A 23,979-nucleotide genomic window follows, 5' to 3' on the forward strand; every position below is an offset into this window, starting at 1 on the left:
AAAACGAACTATAACTTTTTACTTCTTTTTAAGAAAAAATTATTAATATTAAGCTTTTGTTTTTGATTTAATTGCATAAGAGGTTTCATAAATTGTCGTTCCACGGTATTTTGTAAATAATGTAAAATCTTAGAATTAATTCTACAGAAGATTTGAACATTGAATTCGAATTATACCCTATTTTATCGTTGCTCAAAATTGTGAGTTATGTCTAACTTTCAAATAAATATGGCAATATATTCAGCGACTATTTTTAAAATAATTATTAGTTCTTGCTCCTCTTTGGAAACTCCCTGACCTAGCAATAATGACCGAAATCTGAACGTTATTTATTTTTACTATCCCGATTTCGGTCATTTATTTAGTGAACTTGCCTGTCTTGACATCAGCCTGGCCTCGACCTTAATTTTCCTATTTACAGATATCATCACACTGAAGCTAAATCCTCATTATTAAGTTACGATTACGAGTGGACAATTGAGCAAACGATTTATTTATTTTTATTTTCATTGGATGAGAGAAATGAAGGTGAAACACTTGATCAGAATTTCGGTCGATCTTTTGGCGTCATACAAGAAAAATCTCACTGTTCACACACTCATTATTAGTCTTCTGTAGATGAATTAATTTTCTCACCTTGTCTTTTTTATTTTTTTCATTGGTTTTCTTTTCTATTTATTTAAAATCTAGGTCTCACATTAACAAAGAGTTATTTTTGAGTTCTATTTTAGAATATCGCGAAAGGAAAATCGGAATCGTTTGCGGTTTGTGTGTATTTATCGTGGGTGTTTTCAGAGTTAGATTTTCCTTGTTTTTCTTAAAAAGCTATACGCTCCTAAACAAGGCTAAGAAAAATGTTTCTAAAAATATTTCTTCAGATGGAAAACAAATAATTCTAAAATTCTATTTCATAACTATTTAGATTAGAGAAATGAGTCTCGTTACATTAGGCGGAGAACTATGCATATGATTAGGAGTATGGTCAGGGAGGAGGGGGGGGGGGGTTCGGAGAACATACCCAGAGTGGAGTGGGGAAAGCGGGGTATTTGTCCTAGAATTAAGAAATCTAAGGAGCCCTACATCAGAGATATTTTTTAAAAAAATTTTAATTATGAAAATTTCGATTTTTTTTTTTTAAATGAAAAAAAAAATTCGATATTAAAAATTCAAAAACTTTATTTTCTATTCAATAATATAAACGAGTCTATCTATATGGTTCTTAAAGATAGAATTCTTTAAGATTCTATTTTTATGAATCGAACTTGTGAAAATATTGGAAGGGGTGATAAGTTTAAATATTTTTACATGATTATTGAAACGGGGCTATTTTTCTCCCTATGATATGCAATTTTAATTAGATTTTATTAAACTGTGAATTGTGACATCTATTAAGGTCATATCGCAAAATTTAGGGTCTCGAAAAACATGCTTAATGACATATTTTTAACGTAACATAAATACCCGAGTGGAAAAACGATAGATTCCTTGATTCCATAGCCAGAATGAAATGTCATAAAATATTTCTTCAAAAATTCATTCTTTTTTAAAAGAAAAGGGGGGAAAAACATTTTTGTTAAGAATTTTTTTTTGTACCTTGTGAGGCTTTTATAGATTTTCAATTTTCATTTTAAATTCCCCGTTTAAACATTTTTCATTAATTTATTTCTTAAAATAATTGGTTAGAACATGAATTAAAAATTCTAGTTTTAAAATTACAAATATAAATTAGTTAAATTTTCTAATCGTCTATGATCTATAATAGATGGAGGTTCTATTTTTAAAGATTTCTGTTACTACAACTGTTCATCTGATTACTTTATCTTTAACGTAATTTATTATCTTTTAATTTAAATATTTATCTCAGTCCATTAAAATTGCTCAATTTTTTTTCTTCTAAAAACAAAAAACGAAATACAAAAAAAAAAGTTTGTTTCTGTTCTTTGGAGAATTTGTCTGTTAGATGATAATTCAGTTGGAAATTTGCACACTTCAACATATTTTAAATTTTTTGAACAATACTGTAGTGTGTCCTAACTAAAGAAGTACAATTCAAATTCACTAGTATATAAGACATGTTAACCCGATTCTATATTGGTTTACCTTTCCATAGATGAAGGTTGACATGGTCGATGTGATTCCCCCCACATTGGAGCACGGTGATCTTAATACAGCTCTCCCGGCTTCTCACAAAACCGCAATGAATCCTATAGTAGTGTCCATTCATCGAAGTGGGAGTTTCTGTCAAAGTAAGCGTGATCACATCACGTTGGTTAATTGTAGCTTGAGAGATGTCAATAAATAACACTAGTAAACTAGTCTTTCTTTAATAAAGCTAACTATTTATCAACAAACTTCTTCGATTTAACAAATTTCTAAATCTATTCACTACTATTTTAATGCGTTGAGAGAAATATTTGAAATAAATTTTAAGGAAATTACGTTAAAATTTTACAGAAAGAGTAGACGGTTAAACAGTTATAGTAACAAAAATCTTTAATATAGAGCCTTCATCTGTTACAGATTAGATCATTAACAAATATAACATATTATAAGTTTAATTAATATTTTTTAATTTTAAAATTAGTATTCTTAATTCATGTTCTAACCTTTTATTTTAAGAAGTAAAAAAGTAAAAAAAATTTAAATAAAAATTTTAAAATATAAATGTTAAAGGAAAAGATAATTTTTTCCCAAAAAGAGTAAACTATTTTTTAAAAAAATTTCCGGGCTTAAGAAATAAATTTAAAAAATTAATTAAAAAAAAAATAATAACAGCAGCTTTACGCTTTCTTTATACATTCTAAGTTTGAATATAATTAAACAGTTTTGAAAAAAAAGAAGAAAAAAAAGGATTCTAGTTATTTTTGCGCAATTGTTAATAAGTGAAAAAGTGTCTTATTAAGCTTTATTTCGTTCAAAAATATATTATATTTTAAAGAAAGTGAAGAAAAAAAACACATATTTCAAATCCTATTTTTCTGTAACTTCAATTTTCTTCCTCTAACAATAAATAGAATTTTCTAAAAGGACTATAGATGTTTCGTTTTTTTTTTTTTTTTTTTTTTCCCCATTAGAAAACAAAATACATGTTTACGCTATGCGACGAAAACAATGCTCTGTACAAAAACAATTTTTATTTTATTTATTAAATTAAGAAGCCACAAGAAGATATTTCTTCGATGATAAGACGTGAAAAAAAGAGTGATGCAATCCTTACCATCTAAATAACAGTTGTGCTTATCTTAAAAGCGCTCATTGGGTAATAGTGATAAGTGCTTAAAAAGAGTTGAAACGATTTTTATCGGGATTAAGCAAGGTTGAATTTATTTATTTGAATCAACGAGAACTCACGTTTAATGAAATGTGTGCAAAAGGGAAACACGTGTAGCAATGTAGCTGAAACTAAAATATTTTTCCTCAGGTGAATTATTTGTTAAATTTGATGGTTGATTTGAGAAAATTATAAAATCTGCATAGCGTTATTTGTATATGTTACAATAGAACTATGATAAATCATGTTATTAGGAGGAAAAATCAGAAAAAAGTTTTTTAAAAAAATTTTATTTCTTTATTTGATTACTGGTTACCTATTGGTCAAGTGCTTTTTTTTTCTGGTTTGACTCCGATAAGTGCCACAAAATTTCAAATCTTGGGTTGTACAAACTGATGTTTGTCGTCGGATTGGTTTTCAAATCCTGGCTATAGACGTGTTACAATACGTCACAAAATACTTTTCCTTCTTCAGTATTCATACTTGTGTTAAAATCACCGTCAGGACAGTAATTATAAGTTAATAATAAGAAAAAACATAAAAATAATTTAAATTATTATCATGTAAATACATTAAGAATGACTGCTGGTAAAAAGAAGGAAAAAAAAGAATTCTAAAAAAAATTATCAAACAGCAGCGGTCGCCATAGCAACGCATGCAATGACGGCGCATGCGCACTGTTTACTATTACTCACAGTTGAAAAGTGTGATGGCGTCCGAATAAAGTGCGCACGCCATAAATCCCAAAACAAGACTCATTTTGCCAATGGATCAAAATTGTGCATCCCAATAAAACTATATAGTACATATTTTATAAAAATTGTATGGTGCAGCATTTGTTATTAAAAAACAATGAATCGAAAATCATCAAACAATTCTAGAGTAGCGATGCCCAATTTTTTTTTTCTTCTTTTTTTTTCGGTTGTGAAACCCAAAATGATTGAGCATTTTTTTTTGGCAAAATCTTGAGATTAATAATAAATTTCATCAGCGATTGAATGCATTAAATAACGAAAGACTATTAATTATTTTAAAAAATTTAATGATCTATATTTCATTAATTGGTTTTAGGTCTTAAAATTTGTTTTTGTGTTAAGTAGTTGATTTCGCAGGTCTGGAGAAGCATCTAGTCGAGTTCTTAATTTGATTTTAATGCAAACATGAACTAAAAATGAATGAGCTGAACTATGGTTTACATTTACATAAAAATGGAAAAGATAGGGAAAATATACGTTGAGAATGATTATCAGAAAAACATATTTCTTCATTGTTGAATCTGGGTGTTTTTTTTATTTTTTTATTCGATTTGAAATAGTACTAAAATTTTTTATGAGCAAATATATTTTTCTTTATTTATTATGTTTCAATTAAAAAATACATTCTTTTGAAATTTCTTTCTTTATCAATTTCTTTATAAAAATAACGGATATATTAAATAATTGGATATACATTTAATTACAGGCTTCGAAAAACATAACTAGATAAAAAAATAAAAATTCTGAACTCTCGGAGCCCCTATCCTTTCCATGGGACCCTAGGGTTCTGTGAAACTCTATTTTGGGAACCGCTGTTCTAGAGCATTCAGTATTAATTTGCCCAAAAATGAATTAAAGGGAAATTTAAATCTTTGAATTTTCCTAACCTTGAATTTATTTTGAAAAGAAATTGAATTTCCCTTGAATTCATTTTGAAAAAAATTGAATTTCCTTTGAATTCATTTTTTAAAAAAAAATAATTTCCCTTGAATTCATTTTTTTAAAAAAAATTTAATTTCCCTGGAATTTATTTTCGAAAAAAATTGAATTTCCGTTGAATTTATTTTGAAAAAAATTGAATTTCCCTTGAATTCAAAATTGCTGTGAAGGAAAAGCAACTTCAAATTTTTGAATAATTGGATATAAATTTAATTACAGGTTTCGAAAAACGTAACTAGTTAAAAAATAAAAATTCTGAATTCTCGGAGCCCCTATCCTTTCCACGGAACCCTAGGGTTCTGTGGAACTCCATTTTGGGAACCTCTGTTCTAGAGCATTCAGTATTAATTTGTCCAAAAATGAGTTAATAAAAGGAAATTTAAATTTTTGAATTTTCCTAACCTTGAATTTATTTTGAAAAGAAATTGAATTTCGCTTGAATTCATTTTGAAAAAAAATTTATTTCCCTTGAATTCATTTTGAAAAAAATTTAATTTCCCTTGAATTCAAAATTATTCTGAAGGAAAAGCAAATTAAAATTTTTGAATTTGCTTTCCCCTGAATTCACATCTAAAAAAGATTGAATTTCTCTTCTTCACATTTGAACAAAAGTAACACAACGATTTTTTGGACTCTTTTTTCTTGATTAAATAGGAATTAACTAAAATATTGTTTGCAAATTATTTTAAGACTTTCTATATGTTTGCAATGAATATAAACAGTACATGCAGTGTAGTATTTCTTACAAAATAATATTATTAAAAAAATGTCTGTTTTCTCTGCTTCCTTTGTGAGCTTGAGAGTTCTTATCTTGTCGAACAAAGAGCACGTATCCTTTGGCCAAGGTTTTTATCATCTTAAGCAACTTTATGCTGTCACTTTTCTAAAATATACGGTAAAATGAAATGCTATACAACTTTTTAAAATTTCAGCTCGCCTTGGTAAAAGCATGTTAATAGCAAATATTTGAAACTGAAAATTTAAAAATTATAACGATTCCAAAAAATCTCGTTTGCCTATAGAAAAAATCTCTTTTTTTTCACTTAAAAATGGTATTTTTTTTCTTTTATTGAATAAATTTCAATTTAAAGTTATTGTATAGTATCTCAAAGAATTTTTTAACAAAAATATTAAACAAAAATTATTTAAAAAAAAAGTGGGGTTACGTAAAATTATTCATCGATTAACGACAAACCACGGAAATTAGTTCATAAATAACAAGTTATTTGTATATGTAATCAGAAATTTATTATTAAGCTTTCATTAAATAAAACAAAAATTAAAAAAAGCTCATTCTAAAAGAAGGCCGCTAGATGTTTTTTTCGATTGGGGTCATGGGGTTGCTCCTCCCTCCCTGCCCTCCTTATCCCTAAGCACAGGCGCCTGTCTGCCTGAGTGTTCAAATCGTTGTTGCAATCCGTCAAGTTGAGGTGTTTATCAACTGTCGAGATATTTTTTTTTAAATGGAACGAAATTTTAAAATTTATGCTTGAAGTGTAAATGTTAGTGTTTATCAGTTTCCTCTTATTTTATCTTAACTGTATTTTTAATGATTAAAAAATTAAAGTTAAATTTTTTTTAAGTAGGAAATCACCATTAAATTGCAGGAGAGGAAGTATAATTACTTTTTTTTTTTATAAAACTTTAGTTCTATAACGTTTCTTCTCTGAATTTTGAGCACGATTTCGTAGTATTCATTAAGACTGATTTATTGATCATTTACTTTTTTTCCCACCCCGAACGAGGAACGTGTACTCAGCTAGCAATTAAATATAGCACAGCCATTAACAAACAAGCAAGAGTTTATGAAAATTTGCAAACAATAAGTATTTATCGCTGTCTTGTTTAATGCATAATAAATAAATAGATTAACAAGGTCTTGCAGACACGCAGCGCATAGCCACATTTATATAGGCAGTATTGAATGATCACGCAGCTTGAGGATTAATTTCTTAGACTATTCTAAACGAGCCTTTAATTCCTATGCCATATTCTAAAGCCAATCGTGATCAACTATTTAAAATAAATCACGAGCATATTATTCTTTTAATTCTTCAAACAAATACATAAGCTATTAAATGCAAGGTTACTGAGCTGTAAGTACCTACATTATATTAAGTATAGAAGTCACGAATTTTAATTTTCTTTAAGTGTTTAGGCTGTTTTATTAACGAGAAAAGAATTTGTTGGGGAAAAAAAATTCTATTGGCGAGTTAAAAAATGGTAATTTTTACATTTCTGTAAATATACCCACTCTGTAAAAAAATTCCTTTCTTTTCACGGACTTTCACTGTATATTTGGCGATTAAAAGCCAATTTGTGGACAAAACGGTTTTTCTCTGTTTTTCATTGCGAGCATAAACGGATTCAAACCAAACGGATTCAGTTCAAATTCTAGTTCTTGCCTTTCAGTTTTGCTTACCGTACGATTACTCAAACATTTTTTTTTTTTTCAAATGAATCTACAATTATTTTCTATTGCTTATTTTTTCTTATCTTATTTATCTTATTTTTTATCTGTTATTATTACTTTCTCACAATTTAAAATAGTTCTTTTTACCAAATTATAATTCAGCTTATTTAATATTTGATACATTAATATTAGATAAACAATAGATTATAAGTATGAATTATAAACCTATTAAAGGTTTCAAAGACCAATTACTGGGTTTTTTTTATAAAAAAAAAAGCCCTCGTGGAACCTCTGTGACCTTTTCAAGGAACACAAGGGTTCTGCGCAACACCATTTGGGAATCGCTGAGCTAGATAATCTGTAAAATAAATAATTTCTACACTAATAGTGGTTACAAAAACATTTCTATATTATTACTCAGAAACATGACAAAATTTTTGGCTTTCTTACTAAACACGTTATGTCGTATAAAATAAAATTATTCCCTATTAAACCTCTAATTATTTCCTCTGGTAGGGTACGCTAGTACCCGGTAATATAATACCTGGTCCATATAATTCCCGGTAATATAATACCTTCTTAATTAAAATTTTGTTAAAAATTTTCAATCACACAAAGGGTTAAAGGAACTTTTTTTGAACCGGCCCTTGTAGCGCCTTAAGTTTTATTAAATTAACTAATATAAAATGTTGTATAAAAAATAACTAATATAAATGTTAATATAAAATGTTGACTATCACTATGGTAACGGCTAGAACTGTAACATCTAAAAATTAGTTCTAAACTTTTCATGATCAATGATAATTGAAATTTAAAAACAAAAAAATGCCAATTTCTTTAGTTAAGAGCTTATATACGACACGTGAATTTACCAAATTTATTTTAAAATCCGTTAATTTTTTTTCGATGTGCTAGAATTGTAAGACGACGATTTCGAAATCTAATCTGGAGTTTATATATTTGATTCAGTTAATAAACTTAGAAAAATCATATTTTTTAAATCAGAATAAAATTAGTAAAATTATTATTTATGATTTTTCTCGGTGTTGAGATCGTGGATAAAAATTCACAGATAAAATTTAGAAGTCGTTATTCTGCTATGTACTAATTAATTAGCTTGGAATTTTCAAACACTAAATTTATTTCGAAGTATTAAAATATATATTTAAGCAATAGATTAATTTTTTTTAAATACTATTATATAAGTCTTTTTTTTTTTTCAGCTCAACATTCAAACAAAATAAATAACAGCATAATTTAAAAAAATCGCTTTTATTAACTAACTTTGCCACTGCTTTTTTGTGAAATCGTTTGCATAAAATTGATGTAGCAAGAAGTTCTCATTTTTAATTTAAATTCTTATTCTTTTTACATACAACAATTTTCTAGAACATTGCATAAACATTCGTAACATTTTTTTATGGGCATTAATTTAATTGAAACATTTCTAAACAAAGCACATATATATTATCGAATTAAAAAAAGAACTTTTAAGACTGATTTTGAAAAATTAGGTTCTTCAAAATTTGGTATACTCTGTTTAGTTTCGCAATAATTATATAGACCCTGTAAATAAAATAATACGCGATTTTCTCTCTCAGTTACCATGGTATCCACAAATTTTACTTTTTCCTGTACGCCTGTACTTTATTATAATAGTAATATACAGTTATGTATGGGTTATAGATACTCCTTAACTGCCGTGTGAATAAAAAAACGTAGCGTTGCTGCCCATCACATCGTTACCAAGGCGACGATGGTAGAGAATGTGACCTTCAGACGCCAAATATTGTTACAAGGAGTTAACTTTTTTTAAAAGAACTATCGTATTTTCCCTAAAAGTAAAATATAATAAAGTAAAAGAACGCATATTTTTTACTAATCAGATGAAAGAAAAATTGCAAACTAATATAAATAAAAGGCTTTTTTATTATTGAAATAGAAAAAAAGATATTACGAAAACTTAATGCTAGTAATATTTATGGCTTATAAAGTTTTTCCTTTCTAAAGTACGCGATGAAATTAATAGGCTGCCCCGAGGAAAGAAGATGAGCTCGCCGAAATGTCGTAATGATTTGAATAGTTTTAGATGGTCGTGTATAGCCATCTATCGGTTAGTTTTATAACTAAGCATTTTATTTTGTATATCACGTGACATTTCATGAAAGCCTAGCACAAAAGGACTGATACAGCCATCTACCGCTTAAATTATTAACTAAATAATTATTTTTTTTGGATGCTCGTTTTAAATTTGATCAAAATTAAAACCATGGGCTAACGTGGTTATGAGGTTTTCGTATGAGATAATATTTTTCTTTTGCTTTACTTAGGTGACAAATTAACGTTTAAATTTTGTTAAAGATTTTTATTAATATTATGTAGTTTTGATTAATAAAATTTTATAGTTAGCATAAAATTCTTTTCTGCAAAAAATTGTTTGTATGATTACCTTAAATGGTCTTAAATATGACTTCATATTTTTAAAAGATTAAAGTTGTTTAATATCAAATGTAGGATGCCAATTTTAATTAGAAAAAAAGATTTATTTTATTTATTTCTTTGTTAATTCATACCATTAAGAAAAATAAAAAAATTTAAGATCGAATAAAATTAACAATAAAATTATTTCAAGCAATATTTGTTTTTAACTTACAATATACTGTAAACATTACACGAAAGTTAAAAGCAATATAACATGATAAATTGTCATGTATACTATAAACTTACATTACATTGTAAGTTTTGTTTCCTATTATCATTCGGTAAACATTTATTTATTTTTAACTATATATTGTAATTTAAAAACAATAAAGAAGCACGTAAATCAAAATGAATATTTAAATTTACAATATATAAGTTTAGTTTTCTGTTCTGTATAACTACTCTTATTAATAATTTATTGTTAGTTATTTGTGTAAATTGTAGAAACTGGTTTTAGCAGTTTTCTTTTGGACACAGAAAATACGAATAGTTTATAGTTTAACAATACAAGGCAATTCAAGTTAGTAGCATTAACAATATTTCTAACCAATTTTTAAAAATGAAATGAGTATCAAACGTAAAAACAATACTAAAAAAAAAGCTTTTAAGTGAAATAAACTAAGATGTGTCGCCAAGCTATAAAAGAACTTTATCTTATTCTGAAGAGTGATATTTTAATGTTTAAGCGGGGCAAAGTGAAGCTTGACAGCAAGAATTCATGTGAAGGTCACCTAACTTAAGATATGACAAGAAAATAAAATTAAAAAAAACTTCGGCACGTGGCAACAATGAACTATTCAAGGCTACAGCAAGGTTCTACTTTTTGTTTACTTTTACTTCCTTTTCCATTATATTTGTTATGTGATATTTAAGTTTTTTAATGTAGAGAACAAAAAATGTTAAATAAATAATAAAAAAAAATGACAACCTTGAGATAATGGCAACCTTGTTTTCAAACGATAATGTGAAAACGATGAGTATATGACATGTTTGATGTCAGAATTTTAATCGTAGGTGTTGATAATTCGCATTTTGACATTTTTAACTCTGAATTTTACAACCCGGAAGATTTTTTTTAATCAAGGTCCTATGGTAATAAAATAACAGTCCAGCTAAAAGCAAAACCCACATGCTTTATTAAAATTAGAAGTGATAAGTTGGGTGAACATTATTAACGAATTTCTTGTCACTGTGAAATACACTAAGATCTGATCACTTAAAATATTAATGGTCGGATTTGGTTAAATTATTAAGTTAATTAAATACAATTAATTACAATTAACATTCGATATTTGAATTAAGTAGTGCCACAAAAGCGCTTTTTTGAGTATAATTTTCCTTAATTCCGTTATTAGAAGAGGAAAAAAGACGAATCGAAAATCTCTCACGGTTATCAGGTGGAATTCCTGAATATTTTGGTCCGGCTCTTAAATGATTTAATTTACAGTCAATCGACTAGTTTCGAATATGAAGGTAAGAGTCGTACGAAGAATTAAAGCTATTTTCAAATTTTATTTCCAGTATCTTGGAACAAAGTATTGGACCTGTTGATATCAACTGGAAGGACAAAAAATACTAAATATTAGTGAAGAAGTCGTTGAGGCTCAGGGGATATAGTGTGAGCATCCCAATGCTGTGAGCTAGGTTCGAATCCTAGCGAAGGCTGGTCGATACGAATTCTGCTTCCAGCTCGCACCGATCGTAGTGCTGACGTAAAGTACCCTCAGTGGTAAGCAGATCTTGGGTAAGAATCCTCGCCCCGTCTGACTAACCGTGGATGGTTTTCGTGGTTTTCCTCAACACTTAACGCAATCGCTAGTTATTCCATCAATTCCTTCACAAAGGCTAATCTGTCTCAATACTTGATGCAGGAGTTCCATTATCTTCTGGATTGGATTCAAAATCACAAGGCTACGGAATTGAACATTGATGGTCGTAAGGTTAGAATTGGGTCGGCTGTTCAACGAAGGTTATAAAAAAATAAAAAAAATTAATTAATAAAGAGAAAAATTAAATTCTGTAGTGAACCGAAACTTTTACTCTTTCTTTAAAATGTTAAGCTAATATTTTGTGTTTCCGATGTATTGTAGACTCTTAATGTAAATACAAAATGTTATTAGGAAAGCGGTTGTCTACCTTAATATTGGTACTTTGAATCATAATATTCTACAAATTTGTTGAAATCTAAAAAAAGCGGTAAAACAGAGTATCATTTAATCAAGCTTAAGATTAATTAAGCACTGTTATTTTACGGTCTTAAATTCGGTATTTTATAAAGGGTGCAGAAGATCTACATGTTATTATACAAGAACGTTCTCCAATACATTATTGACAGTGTAATGGATTACAAATATCTCTGATGACAAGAAAAGAAAACAAATATCGAAGGAGAAGAGGTATTTTTGATGGCAGAATTCTTTTTATACTTAATTTTTCAAAACTTTGCTCTTACTTCGAGAAAATAACATTTAAAGCCTTTGTTTATTTTTCTGCTTAGTAATGCAAGCCTGTTTTAATCCAAGATCAAAATATATAAAACATTTAATTGAAAAATATCGTCTGCAATCTTCCTACAGCCGGTCTTCCATTTAAGACCCGAAACAATTATCGTTTGATTCGATGCATGCTATTACTCGATGTTAATCTCACCTAGAATGAACTCTTGTACTTCTAATCAAAGAATCGTGAGATTACTAAGGGAACAACGTTCTTATAAAGGTGAACGACTGTTCGCAAGAAAACGAATCTTTAATAGTCATTAAATGCCTCACGTCACCCGAATCCCTTTTAGATTAGAATGAATAGTTAAAAAAAAGGGGAGTTACGCTGGAATAAAGTAATATCTTATTCATGATCTTGACATTCAGCTTAATTAACTTCTAAGTCTATGTGTTGGAAAACACTATCTTTATTATACTATTTCATGCGTATGGAATAATAGCTACCGCATGTTATCAGATGACATTCTGTTATATATATATAATTTTTTTTTTTTTTTTTTTGAATTATAAAATCATTTTCATGGTCCGATTTTTTGACGTTCATCAAATATATAAATTATTCGATTAATATCAAGAGTGTCATCGAAGGAGGAAAAAGAAATGTTAAACAAATATGTCTGTATTCTATATTGAAGATTGTTGTCGTCTGCTAAATTTGGATATTTGAATATTATCGTTTGTTAAGTTTTGAACATTTTATGAACTATAAAATCTAAAACTGAGGTGATATGAATGATTTTGTACAGGAATAAACATGTAAAAATGAAAATTATATATGAACGATTTAAAAATGTCTGATAATTCCTATAATCGTTTCCTTGAAAAATTTCGTTTTTTTTCACATTTAAGAAGTTCTGTTTTAATTTGAAATTCGTCTCATCAAGACATCTTTAAGAATGCGAATTAATGAACTGGAATAGTCTGTGAGTTATGTAAAATTTTAACATTACTTGACCACATTTCCAGAGAAATATTGAATGCCAAAGTTTTCAAAAAATCAAATTTTCAAATTTCAAAAATTTAAATTTCAAATTTCAAAAATTCAAATTTTTAAATTTTCAAATTTCAAAAATTCAAATTTTTAAATTTTCAAATTTCAAAAATTCAAATTTTTAAATTTCAAATTTTTAAAAATTCAAATTTTAAGAATTCAAAATTTTCCATTACTTTAAGAGGCCCTCGTTTAATTTTCACAACTAAACTAATGATGGATATTTATTATATTTGGCACTATCAATCGATACATGTAAAATATAAGGATAAAAAAAATCAGAGTTCGAGATATTAAGAGTGCAATGCTATAGATTTTCCATAAATTTTTTCTCACAAAATTGTGATAATACAATTCTGCAATCAACAGTTTTTTAAAGATATTTAAATACTAAACAGTTCTTAGTTTTTAGATTTTTTGATAAGTATCTTTATTTTTATGCAATTTACTTTAAAGGAGAAATGTTTATCGTCCCCCAAATTCCATTTTCTCAATTTAAATAAGATTAACAATTTCAATAAGATTAGTTTTTAAAAAATCTAAAAACTGAGAAACTGCTTGTTTTAAATGACTGTCACAAAACCCACAAATAGCATAATTTAATTGTTTTGAAGAGAAACTCATAAAAATTCTAAAAATGATCAAGATCTATTTCTCCTAATCTAATAAAGCGACTTTGTTATTTTCTACCTCTTTTGAGAGATATTGTGTTGTCTAATAACATCAAAAGTTCAATAAATAAATAATTAATCGATAAAACTCAAATTTAAAATTTAACGTTGAATCCAAGATAATGAGGGTAAAGGTCTCTTAGCTTCAAATAACAAATTTAGCATTCGAATTTCCTATATTTTATTTTATAATCGTCGTTGAACAGCCGACCCAATTTTATGGGTTTACGACTACTAATGTTCAACTTCGTAGACTTGTAATTTTGAACCCAATCCAGAAGACAAGGGAACTCCTGGATGGAGTATTGGGGGAAATTTTGCCTTCGTGGAGGACTTTTTGATGGAGCTAACCAGCATTTGCGTTACATGGAGAGGAAGACTACGAGAATCTCCTACGTTTAACCTGACGGCAAGGGGACTCTAATCCATAATCCGTCTACCACTGAGGATATTTCACTTCTGTCGTGGGCTGAGTTTGTATTAAACACCCATCGCTAGGATTCGAACCCGGGTTATTGGGAGTCGAGAACTCTATCCCTTGTGCCACCACGGTTTATAAAAATCTACTGAAAATATTTAATTTGAATAATTTACTATTTACAAAATATTGCTGTGGAAGGATCTGTTTGTCAAAATTTGTCTTTAAACACCGTTTTTGATTAAAAATTTGGAAAGGAAAAAAATATTTTTCTTCTTAATTTTTCTGGCTTGAATTTTAAGATATGATAACTTATTGAAAAAAGGGTTTCGTGATTGAAAAGGTTTTCGTAGTTTTCCTCTCCATGTAACGCAAATGCATGTTAGTTTCCTCAAAAATTCCTCCACCATAGCTAGTTTCTCCCAACGATTGATCAGAGAGTAGTTCTCTTGCCTTTTGGGTCGGGTTCAAAATTACAAGGCTACGGAGTTATTCATTGATAGTCGTAAACTCAAAATTGAATCGGCTGTTCAACCCCGGATACAAAATAAAATATAAAACAAATAGCATCAGCCTTAATAAATATAATTGAGGTTGTTTAATTCCGAAAATTCTTTACAAATCACCGTGTTGTGTTTCCCTTGTATATTTAACTAAAAACAAACTTTTAAGGAAGTTTTCATCCTTTTGAAGGTTCAAAAATACTAATTAATACAAAATTACTTTACATTCCTGATATTTTCACTGACAAGGTTAACGATTTAAGCTCCGAACACACCTAATAGTAAATAACCGTGAATTAAAACAATGCAAATCGGTGGGCGTCAAAAATTTCTCGCCAAAAAAGTCACAGACCTTGGTTCGACAAGATTCATTAAATAAACCAGATCTCCATACGCCTCAATAACTAATGAATTTCCTTAATTATATTTTTGACTCTCCTTCGTTGGAGATTTTTATGTTAGATTAATTCTTTTAAGAACGAAATGAGGCATAACCTTCATCTTGTTCGAGAACATACATATTTGCTTAACGAGTTTAATTTGTTCAAAAAATTTAAACCGTTTGATTTTTATTCACGAATGAGGTTACCTTTGCCATAATTATTATTTATTTTAGGTTGTTTTAATGTTTGAGCAACAATGCATTTTCTTGAACCATGACCTACTATATTTAGTTAGTAATTGATTAAATTATACTAATTATATAACATCTTAATCGTCTTGTTTTCGATCGAATAGTATTTATTTCTATATCTTGAGATATATCAATGTCATTAGATTTTAGTTATTTTAATCCAGTAGTCTCCGTTGTCCCACTTTAGGGATGACTTTAACATATAAAGATAATAGAAATTATTTTTCAGATTTATTATTATTATATTTATTATTATTTTAATTTACTTCAAAAAGAATTTGATTCTTTTAACGTGCATTGACAATTGTGCTCATTAAAATTTCGGTTAATTCTCATTTTTCTTTTTAAATTTTAACTCCTATTTGAAATTAGTTTTCTCAAATATTTTGTTTATTTCTTCTTTATTTATTTGTATTAAGAAAATATTTAATATTATTTAAATAATTATAAATATAATAAATGAATCATTATAATTATATTTATTATTACTTTAATTTATGTCAAAAAGAATTCTATTCTTTTAATGTGAATCGATAGTTGCTCTCATTGAAATTTCGGTTAATTCGCATTTTTCTTTTTAACTTTTAACCCCTATTTGAAATTAGTTTAACAAAATATTTTATATTATTAAGATAAATTAAAATAAGAATAAATATAATAATAATAATATTATTATTATATTTATTGTTATTATATTTTTAATTATTATCTTTTTAATTATTATCTTTTTAATTATTATCTTTTTAATTATTATTATATTTATTATTATTAAATTTATATTCATTATTATTATATTTATTATTATCAAATTTATATTCATTATTATTATATTTATTATAATTATATTTATTATTACTTTAATTTATGTCAAAAAGAATTCTATTCTTTTAACGTGAATCGATAATTGAACTTATTAAAATTTAGGTTAATTCTCATTTTTCTTTTTAACTTTTAACTTCTATTTGAAATTAGTTTAACAAAATATTTTATATTAAGATAAATTAAAATAAGAATAAATATAACAATAATAATTATAATAATAATATTTATATTTATTATTATTATATTTTTAATTATTATATTTTTAATTATTATATTTTTAATTATTATTATATTTATTATTATTATATTTATATTTAATATTATTATATTTATATTTATTATTATTATATTTATTATTATTATATGTATTATTACTTTAATTTATGTCAAAAGGAATTCTATTCTTTTAGCGTGTATATGATTGCTCTCATTAAAATTTCGGTTAATTCTCATTTTTCTTTTTGAATTTTAAGTCCAATTTGAAACTTTTTTTTCCAAATATTTTATTCATTTCTTCTTCATTCATTTGTATTGAGCAAATGGTCAGGTAAAGACTTTTCATCTTAAGACTGCCAGATCGTACGATGCTATATCAGATTATACGACGCTTTCTTCCATTACTTTCCACCATTATACTTCCATTAATTTCGTAATTCTTTCACCTTTTTCAAATTAAAAAAAAGTTTTCCAGTTAGTATATTTTTTACAGTAATTTTCCAGTAAATATTTTGTGATTTTCAAGTACGGAACCTGAGTCGAAGAAAGGAGTTAAAAAAAAATACACATTTTGAAAAACAAAAAAAAACTATTCTAAACTCTCATAATTTGTTTTCGGGAGAAAGAAGATGAGAAAAAGCTGCGGGAAACGGTTAAGAATGTTGGAAGGTGTTCAACGAAACATCATTTAAAAAGCATTCTCATACTCTAAGTTAAGCCTGTGAATAATATTTTAAACCCCTTTCCTTAAATGTAGATTGTAAGTTAGTATTTTTGTTTTCTTCAGCGGAACGAAATACTTGTTAATAAATCTTTATAAACTTGCGATATGGACACACTTTCCTAAATACACATACTAAAGATAATTCAACCTCATTATGCCTGACGGTAATAAAAACATTCTTTTCCTGTATTTGCAAGGGATAATTATATAAAATCATACAATTATTTGCAGTATGATTTAAACCTAAAACGCTTACAAATATGATCCTTTGTAGCTTGCAAAAGCTAGTACAAGTTTTATCTATTTCGCAATTCTTTTTAACATTTATTTTGTATACAGCCTCTTTTTTTAATTGCAATAAAATATTAAAATAACAATTAAGCTTTGAAAAAAGTTTTTCATATAAATTCATTTATAAATGCTGGAATATGTACAAACTTACACCTAATCTTATTAGACTATAATAGGAGATGGCTAGCCTATATCCTATTGATATCGAATACCTCACTTCTCCTATTCGCTAAAATAATATCTAAAGCTTGCCTCCTCCAACTTACTATCGATATCAAATATCTCCATATACCTCCTATACATTTCAATTACCTAACTTTTCTATCTAGTGTCAAATGCCAAAAATCTAACACCCCTATTTGCTTTCGATATCAAATTACCATTTCCTCTTATTAGACAACTAAATCCTCTTACACTATTTTCTATCCATATCATACACTTAATTTCCTCTTATTGAAATCCTATCTTCCTTATTTCCTATCTCTACCAGATACCTAACTTCCATTTCCTCCTATCGATATCTAAAGCCTATGTCACCCAACTTCAGTTTTCATATCAAATATCCAACTTTTATCTCTTATCCAATTCTAATACCTAACTTCTCTACCTCTTGTCGAAAGCAAAAACCTAACATCCATAGCTGCTTTCGACATAAAGTACCTAACTTCTACTTCCTTTTATGGATAATTAGCCTTTCGCAGTTCTTCCTATTCATATCAAATACTTAATTTCCTCTTATCTAAATCCTAACTTCTTTATCTCCTATCTCTATCAGATACCTAGCTTCCATTTCCTCTTATCGATATCCAAAGCTTCTGTCACCCAACTTCAGTATTCATATCAATTACTCAACTTCTACCTCTTATCCAATTCTAATACCTAACTTCTCTACCTCTTATCGAAATCAAAAACCTAACATCCATACCTGCTTTCGACATAAAGTACCTAACTTCTACCTCCTTTTATGGATAATTAAAGCCTCTCACAGTTTTTCCTATTCATATGAAATACTTAATTTCCTCCTATCGATATCTAAATCTTATCCTACTTACCTCGTATCTATATCAAATACCCAACTTCTACTTCCTATCCATTTCAAATATCTAACACTCATATCTGCTTTCGACATCAAGTACCTAACTTCTACCTCCTTTTATAGATAAAGATAATGAAAGCCTCTTACAGTGCTTCCTATCCATATCAAATATTTTTTTTTCACCTATCGATATCTAAATATTATCTTCCTCTGCCTTCTATCTACATCAAGTTCCACACTTCCTCTTCCTTCTATCGATATCTTAAATTTATCTCACTCTGCCTCCTACTAATATCAAGTACCCAACTTCTATTCAAGTCTTATTTCCCCCTACCTTCAAACCCATTTCTCTAACTATGGATATATGGATGGATATTCTTCTATGGATATCAAAAACATAACTCCTCTACCTTCAATTGATATCAAAAGCCAAAAATACTTCTTTTTTCTATAACAACCAAATTATGTATAATAATTATCTTATACTCTGGAAACGTAAAAATGATAACAAAGTATAAATGCATACATCTTTCCAAACGCTATTCAGATAGAAAATCAAAGAAAGTATAATATGCGTGTATTTCGTGATATTTGGCGATATTGCTTGAAGCTGCTTAACTTGCCAATTAAAGACACACATTAAAACAACAGGAAGTATACATGATTAAGATCAACGACTCTTGCAAATTCGAACCATCATAAAACAATTTGAACCCATCAAAATTTTATGTCGCTTGAAAAATATCAACCAAACTCAGTCTCTATTATAACCATGTGCGCCAATAAAGACTATGAAGTCATTTTTCAGAGAGGCCATAAAATTAATCCTTTAAACAATTAATTACTGCGGCATCTTTTATTTATCATAGCTAATTACGATCGAGGCGATTTAATCTGGAAATCAGGTATGTGTGTGGACGTTGAAAATTGAGAACAAAGAATCGTTAACTAAATTAATCATCTTCAGAAAGTGACATTCCTTCGGAAGCCAATCGCGGGTCACATAACCGATACTTATTGACACTTCATTTATGTGCCAATGATGGGTCACGCGTGAGTTGCTGGTTGATTTTAATGAGATCTGTAGAATTTTTCCTCCTTTTTCTCCACACATCATCGCCCTTTGAAAATCATTAGCTGAATTTGTGGGATTTTAGATTGAATATCAAAATCACGACAAACTTCATAATCCTATATATGTCACTAAAATTATCATTTAATTATTATACTGTGTTAAAAATGAGTTCACATTGAAAAACAGTCCTCCACGAAGGCAAATTTCACCCAATACTCGATCAAGGAATTGCCTTGTCTTCTGGATTGGGTTCAAAATTACAAAGCTATGGAATTGAACATTAGTGGTCGTAAACCCATAAAATTGGGTCGGCTGTTCAACGACGGTTATAAAATAAAATAAAATGTGGCCATCATTGCTCATCGACTGCCTTTACTTCTCAGGCAAGTTGGTAACCAACGATCTGAAGCTTGTAGTGCTTCAAACCTACCTGCTCCCCATTTTCCCAATGACAGCCCACTGCTTTAAAAACTAAGCCATCACGGCCTGTACCACGAAATTATAACCTCACCCAATTTTTACCTCATCTGGCATATTGATAATCTATATATGTTTTATTTTTTACCCTAAAAAAAGAAATAAAAAAAAATAGTGCGTGAAGTCCCTCCGCGCGGAAGAAGTTAAACTTCGCAACCTGCGACATTAATTGTAGAAGAATCAGCAGTCGTAGAAGGATCACTAGTTCTATTCAACGACTTTTTTTCCTGCTCCGCTCGCTTCCGTGCTCTGTAATCACGGTAATATTGTGCATTTTTCCCTCGTGGACCTCTTGAACCAGTGGAAGTGCTTGTGGTTGCCTCATCGTCTCGCCCTGGAAAATCTATTTGTATTACTAATGTAGTACGTGAATGCGTCATAATGTAATTTCAAAAGAGAAAACCTAACAATCAATTGATATTCACAAGAGACGTACCTTGACATAACCTCAAATCCGTCGCATTGTCCGTGGGATTGTTTTCACTCATTTTTTACAATTGTTATCCACAAAATTTGAAAATAAAAAATGCTACCCTATTAAATTATATGTGCATCAAAACAAACTAAAAAAATATTTATAGAAAAACAATACTTTTATTATTTTTATGATAGTGAGAATCAAAACAATATGGAGATGAATGAGGGAAAACTGGATCCTACCACGTGATTTCCCGGTCAATAAAAATGTAGCGTTAAACGTTTAACGCAACCTTGTTGGAAGTCGCATAAGAAGTATAACTTCAAAAATAATATTTCACATAAAGTATATTAGATTACTTAATAGCATACCAAGAATTTTCATTACAAAATATTTGCCAACAACTTAACGCTAATCCCCATTTCTGAACTTTTTTTAATTTATTTTATATAGATTTCTTACGCTGTTTTTATGTATGGCTAACCGCTGACATAAACTTTTTATTTCCACGCCCATTCTTATCCGAACTATATAATTTCGCGTTATAAATCCTCCGAATTTTTAGTATCCACTATTCTGTAGATACAAAAATAACCAAAAAAGAACAAAATGTCATAAAATCTTAAAAAGCTTTCTACGCCTACTTTAACTCGTCCTCGCAGGGTTAAGCTTAAAATAACGTACATCGGCACAAAAGACCCTACCTTTATGCCGTACTCAACCATAAAACGCCAGGAAAATAAAAACTCGTAAAATGTTCCAGAACTTCAGGCTTAGAGCCAAGCCCCCCTCTTAGTTCAATACACAGAAACCTTTTTTTTCTTCGAGTAAACATATTTTTCATTCGACCTTGAACTCTGAGGCATGATACTATTCGTTTCTTTTCTTTTTTTTCTTTTTTTAAATGGAAGTTGGTATAAACATCAATTTGGTTAGTATTGTTACCACAGTAACGAAAATTGTACGCTAAATATTTTAAGTATCAGTAACCAAGGCAATTGATCCCTTCGAGTTGAAGTTTCCGATTTAATATGATAAATAATAATAATAGAAGAAAAAAAATCTTCACTGCCTTTCAAAAATAATGCGCAATACGTTTTTTCGTTATAAAACTAAGAAAATTGAAGTTACTTTCTTATTATTAGTCAATGCCAACAACGTAATATTTTAAAGTTTTATATTATTATTTGCTTCTTTTTAGTTTGTTTAGGTATGAAAATATCAAAATTTCAAATAACGATAAACTTTGATTGAACTTAAAACAGTTTAGAAAATAATTGTAAATAGTATTAAAAAAATTGGCACAAATAAAGTTCGAATTTGAGCACTCGAGCTTATGAGAAAATTCTCGAAATTCGAATTTACGATAAATTCCTTTTAGTGATAAATTCTGTTCCAATGGTCAAGAAATAATTGCCACTTGTATTGCCTTTTAGCCCAGAACACAAATTAACATTTTAGCATTTTAACTAGTTAGGAAAATGGACTAAGTTCTGATTAACGATAATTTCGATTTGGTGATAAAATGACGATAAATTCTGTTTACAGAAGATGGAACGTTTGTTGAAAATTCTGGCTGAAAACGATTAAGACTTGCACTGTAATCAGGCACAGAATTCCAGTTGAACTTAGAGTAGTCAGGAAAGTAAGGAAAATTTGAATAGATGATAAATTTCTTTTGGCGATAATTCTGCTTCTAGTGATCAGAAAAATAACAGAAACTGGTCTTGTCATCTAGCATAGTTGTAATTTAAATTTAAGCACCCCCACTAGTCGGAAAGTTATCAGAGTTTTGGTTAATTCTGTATCACGTTAATATGACTATAAATTCTACTTACAGTAAACGGAACGCTTAAATAAAATTTTTAATGAGAAGGCTTTATCTGAGAAAATTTGTTCTAATTAGGCGCGAGCTCCAAGAGAGATTTGATTACTCTAGCTAATCGGCAAAATAATACTAATAGTCAAGGTTTACTATTAAATGAATTTAAAAAAAATTCTTCTATTTAAAGGGAATATGTTTGCTTTTAAAATGATTATTTAGTTTGATCATGAACAAGGCAAAGCAGCTTTTCTATAAACTACATTTTTTTAATCGTTTTTAATACATTGTCATTTAAAGATTAATATCCTAAATGGCCTAACTTTTAAATAACTGCGACAGTTTCCATGACAACGAAATCACAATCTCTAATTGACTATAATTTACTTACCTCTAAATCAGAGATCGCCAAAGTGATCTATATAGGTCCCCAGGGGTCTATTTAACATAAGCGGGGGTCGATCTGAGCCAGGGGGTCGAATGGGGGTCGATCCGAACCGGAAGGGTCGATTGGTCGAAGGATTATCAGTGTTTTTCAGATATGTGACAATTAAAAATAAAAGAAGAAGACTTGGAAATATATACTGGTAATCTTCAAAAATTGAGCGACATTTTAAACTGCGTTTTGGTGATTTGGAAAACATTAACATCCCTGATTGGATTATTGTGCCATTTTCTGTTCAAATTGAAAACGTGGACATCAGCCTGCAAGATGAGCTTGCTGAATTATTATGGGGATTTGAAGCAAAGACACTTTTTAAAAATTTAACTATAAGCAAAGTTTGAACAAATATAAATATAATGCAAAAATATGTAAGACTTTACGAAATAGCTCAGCCATTTAAGATAGCTGAGTTATTACCTATATGGTTGAAGCCGGTTTCACTCATGCAAATTAAATCTTAACTAAGAACAGAAATAAATTAAATGTGGAGTTTCGAGGGGATTTAAGATTAAAATTGACCAATTTTGAGCCCAATATAACGAACCTTGCAAAAAAAAAAAAAAAAAAAAAAAAACACCAGGCACACCCATTTTATTGATTAAGAAGCAATAAATCCGTAGTTACTTTACTTATTATTTCTACTTACTTATAATTACTTATTATTTCATAAATATTAAGGTATTTATATTTCATTATTAATATATTTTTCATAAAACTATTGTTACACTATGTACAGTCAGCAAAAAAAAAAAAGATATCACCCTGAATAACTTTCGTTCTAATGATCCGATTTTCACGAACTAAGTGTCAATCTTAAGGGTTCCTGGGGGTGACCTCAAATATGCTAATTAATTAGTGCTAACTATTAATTAAGTTACGAAATCAAACACAAAAACCTACTTTCTCTGAATAAACATATATTTTTTTTTACATATTTGGAATCTAGACACTTGAATTAGGGGGGGTAGACGAAATTTTAAAACAAATGGGTCGTAAATTGGGTTGCAATAAAGGTTTATAACTTTGGCGATAGTCCAGAAAACCGCCAAAAAAGTCGCCTGCGCAAATAAATATTT

At 28.5% G+C, this 23,979-nt stretch overlaps 1 protein-coding gene and 1 long non-coding RNA gene across 5 annotated transcripts in view; one reads left to right on the forward strand and one right to left on the reverse strand.

The window, feature by feature from the left end:
* Ipk1 (Inositol phosphate kinase 1) overlaps positions 1–23,979 on the forward strand; it is an 83,009-nt gene that overhangs the window by 13,039 nt on the left and 45,991 nt on the right. The gene's annotated exons all lie outside the window — the stretch shown is intronic.
* LOC147809536 (uncharacterized) lies at positions 20,351–20,727 on the reverse strand. Its single transcript, XR_015433799.1, has 2 exons — positions 20,655–20,727; positions 20,351–20,552 (listed from the first exon to the last, which is right to left on the reverse strand). It is a non-coding gene; the product is annotated as an uncharacterized LOC147809536 (long non-coding RNA).

Source organism: Parasteatoda tepidariorum, chromosome 5 (genome assembly GCF_982258835.1).
Source record: "Parasteatoda tepidariorum strain Cologne lab strain chromosome 5, Ptep-v5.0, whole genome shotgun sequence".
In the NCBI taxonomy this organism is placed as follows: domain Eukaryota; kingdom Metazoa; phylum Arthropoda; class Arachnida; order Araneae; family Theridiidae; genus Parasteatoda; species Parasteatoda tepidariorum.